We start from the raw sequence: 13923 nt of genomic DNA, 5'->3' as shown, positions 1-13923 counted from the left end.
TATTGAGGAGGGCACCTTTTGGGATTAGCACTGGGTGTTGTATGGAAACCAATTTGACAGTAAATTTCATATATTAAAAAAATAAATAAGTAAATAAATAAACATTAAAAAAAAACAGAACAAACTGAGGGTTGATGGGGGTGGGAGGGAGGGGAGGGTTGGTGATGGGTATTGAGGAGGGCACCTTTTGGGATGAGCACTGGGTGTTGTATGGAAACCAATTTGACAGTAAATTTCATATATTAAAAAAATAAATAAGTAAATAAATAAACATTAAAAAAAAACAAAAAAAAAACTGAGAACAAACTGAGGGTTGATGGGGGTGGGAGGGAGGGAAGGGTTGGTGATGGGTATTGAGGAGGGCACCTTTTGGGATGAGCACTGGGTGTTGTATGGAAACCAATTTGACAATAAATTTCATATATTGAAAAAAAAAAAGAAAGTGGCTTGATAGATTAGAGAAAAAAGGGGAAAGAAGAAAAAAAAGGAAATCATTTGAAAATTTGAAAAAATGAATACACAGAATTAGACTAAAATGAAATGATGGAAGTAAACTAGTGTTTGAAAAAATTTACACAAAAGTAAAAAATAGAAAAAAATTAAAGAAAAATATTTTTAATAAAAATTGAAAATAACAATGAATTTTTCTCTTTCTGTATTCAAGAGAAGGAAAAGAAACAATAAAGAGAAAAAAGAAGAAAAAAGAAAAGAAAAGAAAGTAAATTGAATAGATGGACCTAACAGACTGAAATACGCTGAAATTACTTCGTTTTCCCCTAGAAGTCAGACTATGAAGCACCTTATAGTCCATAAACTAAGCAGGCAGTCAGACTTCTGTTCTTGAAGAGCAAGGTTGGGCCTGTTGGGCGGGGCTTAGTGTAACAGCTCCATTCTCCACTAGATGGTGCTGCTAGCTTACTGGTATGGATTGTTGTGGTGCTTGTAGGTGCGTATGCACATGCACGGGAGTGGTGAAAATGGCAGCACCCAGCTACCCAGTCTCTAGTTTCAGAACTCTGTTCGCCCTGATCAGCAATCGCGCCCCTGTGCTTTATCTTCAGCTTTTGTCCACTCCCCTCTTTTACACTACCCATGACCAAACCCCAGGTAGTACCTCTCTCCTGAGTTTTGTCTCAGATAAGGCTGTTTCCCTGGCCCCTTACTTCTGAGGGACTATGGCTTTGTCCCGTTCAGCCCCTCTGCGGAGGGTCTCACCAAGCAATGGCCAAATGCTGGCCACACCCAGGAAAGTTTGCAGGACTGTGCTACTGCCGAAGCCCAGAGATTGCGGCCAGGTGCCAGCCCGCCCCAGATAAAGTTTGTGAGATAGTGTAGCAGCAGCTTTTCAGGGATTATGGAAAATCACAACACACATCTGGCACCAGGCTTCACCCTTAGCGACCTTGTTCCAGCATCAGCAAATGCAGCCGTTCTCTGGGGTCTGCTGGTCCCAGGTTGTCTCACAACCTCTACCAAATGTCCTTCCAGCAGTGGAACAGCTTCTCCCCATGTGGCCTGAGAACCTCTCTGACCCCACTCTGCTCTTGGGGATTCACACTTCCCACCAGAGCACCTCCAGGTATCGAGCTGTGGAGTTGCAGACTCTCTGAGCTCCCTCTATTCATAGTCTTAATGGAATTTAAACCCTCTCCTTTCTCCTTTCTCCCTTTTTAGTTTAGTCCCTGTGGCTATTTCCAACTTTCCACTTTCTCTCCAGCTGCTTTCGGGGAGGGGTGCTTTCGCCATATTCTCCCCACCGTCTCTGTCCTCTCTCTGCACGCAAAAGCACATCCCTGCCCTCCACAGCTTCTCTCTCCCCAAGTTCACCTCTCCGCGCCTTGTACCTGCTGAATTCTGTGGTTCAGGTTGTGCAGACTGTTGTGTTAATCCTCAGGTCAGTTTTCTAGGTGTGCAGGATGGTTTAGTGTTGGTCTGGCTGTTATTTCATGGACGTGAGACACACAAAAAACTTCCATGCTGTTCCACCATCTTGGCCCCCTCCCCTCTTATACATATATTTTCATTTTATTTTTTTAACTTTTTAATTTTAATTTTAATTTTTTAATTTACATCCAAGTTAGTTAGCATGTAGTACAATAATGATTTCAGGAGTAGAATCCAGGGATTCATCCCCTATGTTTTACATATATTTTTAAATGAACAGCATATTATTGTTATTTCTGTTCAGTCACTTATCTTTAATGAGATATAAATAACAGGAAAATATATGTTTACCTGTATTTTTCCATTTGTAGTTCTCCTCATTCCTTTTTATAATTCTTATTTCCATCTGGTATCCATTTTCCTTATGCCTGATTTCTTTTAACATTTCTTATAGGGTGTGGTTCCTGATGATGAGTTCTTTCAGTTTTTGTATACAAGTCTAAAATATTTATTTCACATTTTTAAAAATCATAACTTTGTTGAGATATAATGCATATATCATACCCATTTAAAGTTTACAATTTAGTGGGTTTTAGTATATTTGCAGAGTTGTGCAACCATCACCATAATCAATTTCAGAATTTTTTCATTACTCTAATAAGAAACCCTATAACCATTAGCATTTCCCATCCTCACCTCCTGTTTCCCCTCACTGTCCATGGGCCTAGGAAAGTAACATAATATCTATCTATATTTGCCTTTTCTGGACACTTCATATAAATTGAATAATATATTGTCAAATGTATTGTAATAATACAATTGTGGTCTTTGGCGACTGGCTCCTTCACTTAGCATAATGTTTCCACACTTCACCCATGTTGTAGCATATATCAGTACTTTATTTGCTAAATAATATTTCATCTTATGGATATGGCATATTTTATTTATCTGTTCAATTGATGCACCCCTGTGTTGTTTCAATTTCTTTAGCTATTATGAATTCCAGTTCAATAATTTAACTTTTTCACTACCCTACACCCTTATCACTTTTCTTAGTCATCCTAGGGTCCATGGCCTAGCACTAATATGGTCTTTTTTTAAGCCCCTTGCTTCTCTTTTCTGTCCATAATTCTTGCCTGGTAAATCATATTCTGGCCAAACTAAATAATCTCTAGTTCACACAGCTGCTGAATCTTGGAGGAGAAAACCATTTAACAATGCTGACTGGATTCATATTACATTTATTACCATAATTCTTCCAAGTCAGCCATTTCCCATTCTCACTTTCTTTATATCTATACCACTTTCCCCCCCTAACACTCAGGTGAAGAACAACTATAATTTCATATAGAAAATAAGTATATTTAGAAAAGAAATTTTCTCATTTTCTCATTACAAATTCTACCAAAATTCCTCCTTCTGTATTCACATAATATTCCTTATTCTCTACACTAAACTGCATCAAGTAGTCCCTCCATCTTTCCATCAATTTCTTCCTATCTAGATAATTCTCAACACACAAATATGTAATAGTACTATCAAATTTCTCCCTTCCTCCCTCCTTCTCTCCCACTCTCCCTCCTTCCCTCCTTTCCCCCCTACACACACACACACACACACACACACACACACACACACACAAACTTCCATTTATCCTATACCCTTTCTAGTTACCAAACAATTCTTCTGCAATTCTTTTGTTTTTCCTTTACAGCAAAATTTGTTTAAAATTTGTACTCATTTGCCCTACTTTTTCACTTGTTTGCTGAACCTCCTCTAACCCGGCTTTTTTTCCCCATGGCTCTACAAGAATGGACCTTGTCAGAGTCACAAATGAGTCATATCTTACCAAAATCAATGATCATTTTCTGTTTTATTCTTACTAGGCCTTTCAATAGCATTTGACACAGCTGACTATTCCCCTTACTTTGAAATACTTTCTTCCTAAAGCTTCTGGAAGCCTACACCCTCTTTTTTACTTCAAACTCACCATCCATTCCTTCTGATTTCCTTTTCTGGCTCTTCCTCCTCTACCTGACCTCAAATTGTTTGGCCTGCTTAATTTTATTTTCTTCTCTAGTTGTACCTTCTCCAAGATTTTATCTGGCCACACAGTTCCAATTATGTCTAGCTACTGACTTTTAAGTTTATATTTCTAGGTGAGACCTCCATCCCCCAAAATCCATATATCCCAAGCCTTTATTTTATCATTAAATAGCACCACCCACCCAATTCCTCAGGCCAATAATAACCTAGAGATATTCCTTAATTCTTTCTTTTACCTTAACACACAACATTCAATCCACCAATAGAAGAGTTTCCAAAATACATCCTACATTTCACAACTTCTTACCAAATCTACTGCTAAAAATCCCATCTAAACTCCAACCATGTCTAGTTTGAGCTAGTTACAGCATCCTAATGGTCTCTTGTCTATTCTTGCTCCCCTAAAGTCTTTCCAGCAAAAAGCAACTAAAGTGATTTCTAAAGAGCAAAACTGATAATAACTCCCCTAATGTCCTTTATAGCTAATTTTCTCCTCATGCATTGCATTTAGTTGTCTTGTCTCTTACTGTTGGAAGAGTACAGGCCAGTTATTTTGTAGGATATCCCTCCATTTGTCCAATGTTTCTTCATGATTAGATTAAAGTTTTGCTTTTTGACCATTATACAACAGAAGTGATACTGTGTTCTTCTCAATGCATTAAAGCAGGAGGCATGTGATTTGATTTGTCCCAATATTGACGATGTTTGATTTGGCTAAGGTGGTTCCTTAACTTGTGGAAAGACACAATGAATCTATGAAAATACTCCTTCCTTCCTCAAACTTTCACACACTAGCTGGAGCAATTATAGACTTTCTAACATCATCATTCCTTCTATATTTGTAAGTTGGCATTCTTCTATAAGGAACTTTCCTTTCTCTCATATTTATTTATATCAGTATAAACTAATTCTTATTTCATTCCATTCAATATGTTATAATTCATTATTATCAGTCTTTATTCTGATGCTCAAATTGTCCAATACTTGGTCAGTGGCAGCGACTTTAAGGTGGCTGCTGTGCCTTTTTGATGTCTTCATGATTCTTTGAGCACTTCTATACTTTATGGTATATGAAGATGTTCAAAGCTAATCTTATAACTTTCGTACCTTTGCCTCACATTTAGAGAATACAGAGGTTTGTTTTTGCACACAGTTAATATATTAGCATCAATAACTCTTTTTTCAAGGATTTTTCTAACCTTTGTTATTGTGGGACTAGAGTGGCCCTTATCTAGGTCTAGAGTGGTCCTGTCCTACAGTATGGCCTTTCTGGAGGGCCAATTGAGTGTCCATGATGTCCAGTGACTTCCCCACTGGACTCCTATGTCTAATAGAACTGTGGGGCCTCCAGAAATTCAGTTCAGCTCACACTTCTCTAGCAGCTGTCCTTAACTAGATCTTACAGAATCTCATTCTATACATGTGCAGATTATCATTCAGCCAGAGACTTAAAGGACACACTATCCACATTTCCAGTACTCCTTTTCTGCACAGGTGCAGAAAAACTCAAAAGCCAAAAGGACTTGTCTCTACTTCCAGAGCACAGCAATATAATGGTGCTCTGTTTGGGCCTCGTTCCTGCACTATAGTCCACAAGGTGCCCCCAGGCAAAGCTGGGGCAATTGTGCAGCTTTCCTCATGTGTTTCTTCTGTCTAAAAGGCCAAAGTCCACTGTGCCTACTGTCCAAACAATTTGTGCAAGTATTTTGTCTAATTTTGTATTTCTTTACAACCAGAGGGATAATGAAGTTCAGTTACTCCATTATTATCTGAAGTGGATTCAACAACTACTCTTCATAGGAATTGTATATAAAATAGAACCCTTAACATGATTACACACTCACTTACATACCCAACAGACACACACATACAATTTTTTTTTATTTTAGTTTTTGTTTAAAATCCAGTTAGTTAAAATACACTGTAGTATTTTGTTTCAGGAGTACAGTTTAGTGATTCAACACTTATATACAACACCTGGTGTTCATCACAACAAGTGCATTCCTTAAGCCCCATCACATATTTAACCATCCCTCTACCCACTTCCCCTCTGGTAACCATCAGTTTGATCTCTATAGTTAAGAGTCTATTTCTTGGTTTGCCTCTCTCCTTTGTTTTTTCCCCTTTGCTTGTTTGTTTTTTCTTAAATCCCACAAATGAGTGAAATCCTATGGTATTTGTCTTTCTCTGACTTGCTTATTTCATTTAGCATAATATTGTCTAGCTCCATGCATGTCGTTACAAATGACAAGATTTCATTCTTTTTATGGCTGAGTAATATTCCATTGTGCGTGTGTGTGTGTGTGTGTGTACATACACACACACACACACACACATATACACACACACACATATACACACCACATCTTCTTTAATAATTTTTAAAAATCTCACTGCAATAATCATCAATATCTACATTTTCACTGAAGTCAGGAGCAGGTCAATTCTGTGCTAGCCAATAAAATTAGACAAGGAAAAAAGAGAAATAAAAATTAGAATGAAAGATATAAAAATTATTGTGTTCTGATGATGGAAACCAAAGAAAATAAACTAAAAATTTTAATCCTTTTTATGAAGTTAGTAAATAGAATTGAACAGCACTTATTTACAATAGCAAAAATAAAATAAAAACAGGAATGAATCCTAATTAAAATAGAGCAGGAACCATAGAAAGAAAACTTTACAACTCTGCTGAGACTCTCACTTATAGTCAAGATAGAGTAACAGGGCCACATTTACCCTACTATCTACAGCAACAACAGAACTAAACAAAATATACAATAGCTCTTAAGACATTAGACACCAAGCAACAAATGCTAGTGATCACTGAGAGATGAGAAAACAATGAGGTGAGCCCTGCAATGGTGTAAGCTTATGGCGTGGACAAAGTTCTCAGTTTGTGGTATAGTAAGAAGGAGCTCAGGTAGAACTAGACAGTCTATGAGTTGAGAAGATGGAGCTGGGAGTCAGAGATGGCCAAGGCATAGTATCTAAGAAGAAAGGGATGGACAGAGAACTCCTGAGATCTGAAGAGGGTCTCCTTCAAGTGTTCAGCAGAGGACTAGTCAGTACATGTATATAAGAAAAGTACCTGAGATAAGATTTTTTTAAAAACATGAAAAGACAGAAAGGCATAATAGTCAGAGATCACACAGAGGTAGATAGAGTATGTATTCCAACAGATAAAGTAGAAAACTTCAAAATAAATGGGACATTGGATAGAGTATAAACAAAGGCCTTGTCTCGGTAGTAAGTAAAAATTAATCCTGGACTGAGTGTTGGTAGGATCTGCCTAATAAGGTTTATAAGGAATACCTGAAAGGATCAAACTGTTTCCAAGTAACTTAACTGAATTATAAAACAAAGCTCAACAATATTTATAGAAAAATGTGGAGACTAGGAAATTCCAAATCCTCACTCTCCCATGGAAACATCAAAAAACAAAAAGAAACTGACAACTGTAATAACTTTATAGGAGCTCTGGAAAATAGTCAAATGTCTATAGCAAACAAGAAAATGTACAATTAAAAAAATCACATTCAGGGCGCCTGGCTGGTTCAGTCGGTTGAGCCTCCAACTTCGGCTCAGGTCATGATCTCACAGTCTGTGAGTTTGAGCCCTGCGTCGGGCTCTGTGCTGACAGCTCAGAGCCTGGAGCCTGCTTCATATTCTGTGTCTCCCTCTCTCTCTGCCCCTCCCCCGTTCATGCTTAGTCTCTCTCTGTCTCAAAAATAAATAAACATTAAAAAAAATCGCATTCAAAACTGTAGAAATTTTATGATGTTTTTACTTGCCTTTGCCACACCCCTTCCCCAGTGGGGTAAGGTTTTGATCTAGAGGGAGTGGCAACCCAACCACCAATTCCCTTCCTCAAACCAAAGGAAGCAGAGCAGACTTTATGTGAACATTTGAACCTATCTGGGAGCTGTCTGAAGGGCTGATCTACCTCCCCTAATTTGGAGTTCATGCAGAGAGAAGAAGTAGATGCTATTCATGAACACTGCAAGGGGACTACAAACCCCATGGACAAAAGATTATGAGTAGAGACATAAAATAGACCATAAAAGGCCCCAAAGATAAGCTGGAGTGAGATTCTTTGAAAGACTGAGACATTTAGAAGCAGCCATGTGTACAAGGGAATTGAAAAAGCCATGATCAGACCCAGTCAAGACAGGCTTCAGAAAAGACCTGTAAAAACCTTACATTTTTACCTTGAGCTTATCCCTAGGCTCAGAGCATGTCCAGCTAATTAGAAAAGGACTACTCCAGGATAAAGCAAGTCTGCAAAGACTAAGAGAGGTAGCTGTTTTCACAAATGCCCGATTTTCAAAAAAAAAAAAGAAAGAAAGAAAGAAAGAAAAGAGAAAACTACAAGGAATACAAAGAAACAGGAGAGTATGGCCCATTTGAAGAAAGAAAATAACATGGTAGAAAGTGTCCCTAAATAAGCACAGGCATTAGACTAACTAGACAAAGATTTTAAAACAACTATCTTTGGGTTGCCTGGGTTGTTGAGCATCTGACTCTTGGTTTTGGCTCAGGTCATGATCTCACAGTTCATGGGATCAAGCCCTGCACTGGGCTCTGCACTGACAGCCTGGAGCCTGCTTGGGATTCTCTCTCTCTCCCACCTCTCTCTCTGCTCCTTTTCTGCTTGTGCATACATGCACATGCTCTCAAAATAAATGTTAAAAAAAACTATCTTTAAATTTTCATTAGCATACAATGAAATATTGGTTTCAGGAGAATTCAGTGATTCATCACTTACATACAACACCCTGTGCTCATCACAACAAATATCCTCCTTAATACCCATCTCCCACCTACCTCCCTCTATCAAACTTCAGTTTGTTCTCTATTGTTAAGAGTCTCTTATGGTTTGTTTCCTTCTCTTCTCCCCTCCCCCTTCCCATATGTTCATTTGTTTTGTTTCTTAAATTCTACATATGATTGAAATCACATAGTATTTGTCTTTCTCTGATTGACTTATTTTGCTTAGCACAATACATTCTAGCTCCACCCATGTCATTGCAAATGGCAAGATTTCATTCTTTTTGATGGCTGAGTAACATTCCATTGTATATATATACCACATATTCTTTTTATTTTATTTATTTTTATTTTTTTAACCTTTATGTATTTTTGAGACAGAGAGAGACAGAGCATGAATGGGGGAGGGTCAGAGAGAGGGAGACACAGAATCTGAAACAGGCTCCAGGCTCTGAGCTGTCAGCACAGAGCCTGACACGGGGCTCAAACTCACGGACCACGAGATCACGACCTGAGCTGAAGTTGGACGCTTAACCGACTGAGCTACCCAGGCGCCCCAATACCACATATTCTTTATCCAGTCATCAGTCAACGGACATTTGGGCTCTTTCCATACTTTGGCTATCATTGATAATGCTGCTGTAAACATTGGGGTGCATGTACCCCTTCGAATATATATTTTTGTATCTGTTGGGTAAATACCTGATAGTACAATTGCTGGATCATAGGGTAGTTTTTTTGTTTTTTTGAGGAACCTCCATACTGTTCTCCAGAGTGTCTGTGCCAGTTTGCATTCCCACCAGCCATACAAGAGGGTTCCCCTTTCTCCACATCCTTGCCAACACCTGTTGTTTCTTGTGTTGTTAACTTTAGCCATTCTGACAAGTATGAGGTGGTATCTCAATGTGTTTTTTATTTATATTTCTCTGATGATGAGTGATGTTGAGCATCTTTTTTTTTTTTTTTTTTTTGGTACAAGAGTGTTCTTAGAGGCTTTATTCACGATAGTTAGAAACTAGAAGCATCCCTGGTGATCATCAGCTGGCAAATGATAAATAAACTGGCACATTCCTACCATGGCATCCTACTCAGCAGTGAGGAGAAACAAACTACTGAAACACACAACATTTAATGGGGTTGGCAAACCATGGCCTATGGGCTGGCTGCCTGTGTTTGTAAACACAGTTTTATTGGAACAACCAACCCCATTTGTTTATCTAGTGTTGGGCTGTTTTCTGGCCACATCAGCATAATTGAGTAGTTTTGGGAGACTGTATGGCCCCAAAGGCTAAAATATTTCAACTTAGAAATATTAAGGGGATGCTTGGGTGACTCAGTCAGTTAAGCATTAGACTCTTGATCTCAGTTCAGGTCCTGATCTCAAGGTTTGAGAGTTTGAGCCTTGCATCAGGCTCTGCACTGAAGGTACAGAGCCTACTTGGGATTCTGTCTCTCCCTCTCTCTTCCCCTCCCCCCCCCTTTGTGTATGTGTGTGTGTGTGCGTGCGCTCTCTTTCTCTCATTGAACATCTTTTAATATGTCTGTTAGCCATCTGGATGTCTTCTTTGGAAAAAAGTGTCTATTCATGTTTTTTGCCAATTTCTTTTTTTAAAAAAATTTAATGCTTATTTATTTTTGAGAGAGAGCGAGCAGGAGCAGGGGAGGGGCAAAGAGAGAGATGGAGACACAGAATTCAAAGCAGGCTCCAGGCTCTGAGCTGTCAGCACAGAACCCAATGCATGTCTTGAACTCACAAGCTGTGAGATCATGCATGACCTGAGCCAAAGTTGGACACTTAACCAACTGAGCCACACAGGTACGCCTGCCCATTTCTTAACTGGTCTGTTTGATTTTGGGGTGTTGAGTTTGATAGGTTCTTTATAGATTTTGGATACTAACCCTTTATCAGATATGTTGTTTGCAAATACCTACTCCTATTCCACAGGCTGCCTTTTAGTTTTGTTGATTGTTTCCTTTGTTGTGCAGAAACTTTTGTCTTGATGAAGTCCCAATAGTTCATGTTTGCTTTTGTTTCCCTTGCCTTCAGCGAGGTAAGAAGTTGCTCAAGCCAAGGTCAAAGAGGTTCTCCCTGTGTTCTCCTCTAGATTTTGATAGTTTCTTGTCTCACATTTAGGTCTTTCATCCATTTTGAATTTATTTTTGTGTATAGTGTAAGAAAGTGGTCTGGTAAAACAACTATCTTATATATGCTCAAAGAACTAAAGGAAAACACAGATGAAGAACTAAAGGAAATCAGAAATGAGCAAATGAGAATATCAACAAAGAGATAGAAATCACTTTTTAAAATTTTTTTAATGATTATTTACTTTTGAGAGAGACAGAACATGAGCATGGGAGGGAGAGAGAGAGATGGAGACAAAGAATTCAAAACAGGCTCCAGACTCTAAGCTGTCAGCACAGAGCCTGACACGGGGCTCAAACTCATGAACCATGAGATCATGACCTTACCCGAAGTTGGATGCTTAACTGACTAAGCCACCTAGGTGCCCCAAGATAGAAATTATTAAAAAAAAAAGAAAAGAAAATCTGAACCTGAAAAATACAGTAAGTAAATGGAAAGGTTCACTAGAGGAATTTAATGGCAGATTTGGGCAGGCAGAAGAAAAAATCAGCAGACATAAAGATAGTACATTTGAAATTATCAAGTCTGAGGAGCAGAATGGAAAAATAATGCCTCCCCCCTAAGTTCAGTTCAAAGTTCAGGCAAAAATGTCTACTCTCACCACTTCTATTCAACATCATAGTAAATTTTCTAATCAGTGCAATAAGGTAAAAAAGAGAAATAAATGGCATCCAAATTGGAAAAGAAGATATAAATTTGTCAGACAACATTATCATCATTCTGGAAAATACTAAAGAATTTACTGAAAAAAACTATTACAACTAATATGTGAATTTAACAAGATTGCAGGATATAACAAAGATATCCAAACAAACTCTATTTCTACATACTAACAATAAAAATTAGAAATTAAAATTAAAAAGCAACATCACTTATAATAGCATCATAAAATGTGAAATAGGGATAAATGCACAAAATATGTGCAAGACTTGTACGAAATAGTATAAAACACTTTTGAGAGAAATTAAAGCTACCCTAAATAAATGGAAAGATGTACCATATCCATGGATCAGAAGACTTAATATTGTTAACATGTCAATTCACTCACAGGAATTTTTCCTACATGTGTACATAGATTTATAAATATATATGAGGTTTGTGTCAACATTATTATTCAGAACAAAAGACTGTGAATAACTATATATCCATTAATACAGAATTGAAGATGAGTTGTGTTATAGTCATATCAAGGAAGACATTCATTAACATAATGGTATTATAAGATTATGTATATCATTAAATGAAATAAAAGGGCACCTTTTGGGATGAGGACTGGGTGTTGTATGGAAACCAATTTGACAATAAATTTCATATATTGAAAAAAAATAAATGAAATAAAAGGGGAAACTGTTCATACTACACTTCCATTTGTGAAGAAAAACATAATTCATTTGTTTTTGGCTATGTTAGACTAGTTTGGAAAGATACACAGAAATCTGATAGGAATAACTGGCTTGAGAAGGAAAACTGGGGAATGAGAGACAAGTGTGAGCAAAGGCATATTTACTATATACCTTATTCTGTCCACTGAATATTGTACTATGTATATATATATACCTACTTTTTAAAATACAATTTCAGGGGCGCCTGGGTGGCGCAGTCGGTTAAGCGTCCGACTTCAGCCAGGTCACGATCTCACGGTCCGTGAGTTCGAGCCCCGCATCAGGCTCTGGGCTGATGGCTCAGAGCCTGGAGCCTGTTTCCAATTCTGTGTCTCCCTCTCTCTCTGTCCCTCCCCCGTTCATGCTCTGTCTCTCTCTGTCCCAAAAATAAAATAAACGTTGAAAAAAAAATAAAATACAATTTCAGTGATTAAAGTCACTTACATGCACCGGTCCTCCAGCAAGAGACCTCATCCCTGCTACTCTAATCTTTCACCACAGGTCCTCTCCCATCCACCCATCTACACCTCTGCTAGAGATAGACTGCATTTCTTACCGCCAAATGCACTCCATAGCCCATTGCTCTGTTCTGCATTTGTTTGTAAGTTTCTCTCCCATCTGCAACATGCTCCTTCCCCCACAGCCTGCACTTTTAGACCCAACTCCTATGTCACTTTACCCAGGAGCCCTCTCTGACCACCCTGATCATCACTATGGTTTCTCTCCTCTGAAATGGGATGTTTATAACCTAGGCTTTGCAAATGAGTGTATAGTTCTGATTGTTCTAGATTATTGGCTCCTGTTTTTGTGAATTAGTCTTATCTTGGAAACCAGACAGTTAAGTGTCTGGATAGCAAGAAGGCAACAATGACTCAAATGTCTTTGTACCTTTGACACTGCCCATCTTAGGGATGAACACAAACTAAAGGCTCACCATGCCAGCAGGGTGGAGGACTGGATGTTGGAGGAGGGACCAAAATAGCTTCTTCAGAGATTTTGAGCACAGGGGTTTTTTGGCTGTGAGACTGCTGTTACCAGGGTAAGATTCTGAAGGAAATTCAGAAATTCAGTTGTTGGGGAAATATGCCAATAACCACAGAGGTCAAGCAGGTAGCATAAATGTATAAATAAATGGGAAGAGAATAGAAGTGTTGGGCCCTGGGAATGAATTAGAAAACTACCGGCCTAATAAAGGTTTCAAACTTCAGGTTATAGAAAATAATAACAAACAAAAACAAGCTTCCTTCAGGCAAACAACATATATCCAGAGTAGATGAATAGATTTAATCATGATCAGCAACTAGTTTATCACCTTAAGTCAGAAGTAGCCACTAACTAACCCCTCTCTGCAGGTAGTCATATCCATGAGGAGACAGAATTCTAAAAACAGCTCTAGAAAACCAACTTTTAAGGAGCTCAGTAAGTGAATCTCATTAGTATATCTCCACGGAAGGCAGTGTTTATCTCTTCCCACCTATCTGTAAGCTTGAGGCCACACAGACTCGGAAGCATTCCTTCCTGCCTCCTACAATCTCATTGAAAGATGTCACCTTGCCCTTTTCCTCCTATAATCCATGGTCCCCTTCATATACTTCTGATTCCCCATCACCCAATGCCTGTTAATATCAAAGTTCTCCATTCCCAAGCCATAACCAGACTCTGCCCTCCCTAAGCTCATGTGTGCTTTTCAGCTATATT

At 38.4% G+C, this 13923-nt stretch overlaps 1 long non-coding RNA gene across 1 annotated transcript in view; it reads right to left on the bottom strand.

Moving 5' to 3' along the window:
* Nucleotides 1-13923, bottom strand: part of LOC128778606 (uncharacterized) — a 136273-nt gene that overhangs the window by 99238 nt on the left and 23112 nt on the right. The window lies entirely within an intron of this gene.

This window comes from Panthera pardus, unplaced genomic scaffold (assembly GCF_024362965.1).
Source record: "Panthera pardus isolate Hobbes unplaced genomic scaffold, ASM2436296v1 HiC_scaffold_20, whole genome shotgun sequence".
In the NCBI taxonomy this organism is placed as follows: domain Eukaryota; kingdom Metazoa; phylum Chordata; class Mammalia; order Carnivora; family Felidae; genus Panthera; species Panthera pardus.
This window is presented reverse-complemented; position numbering and strand designations above follow the sequence as displayed.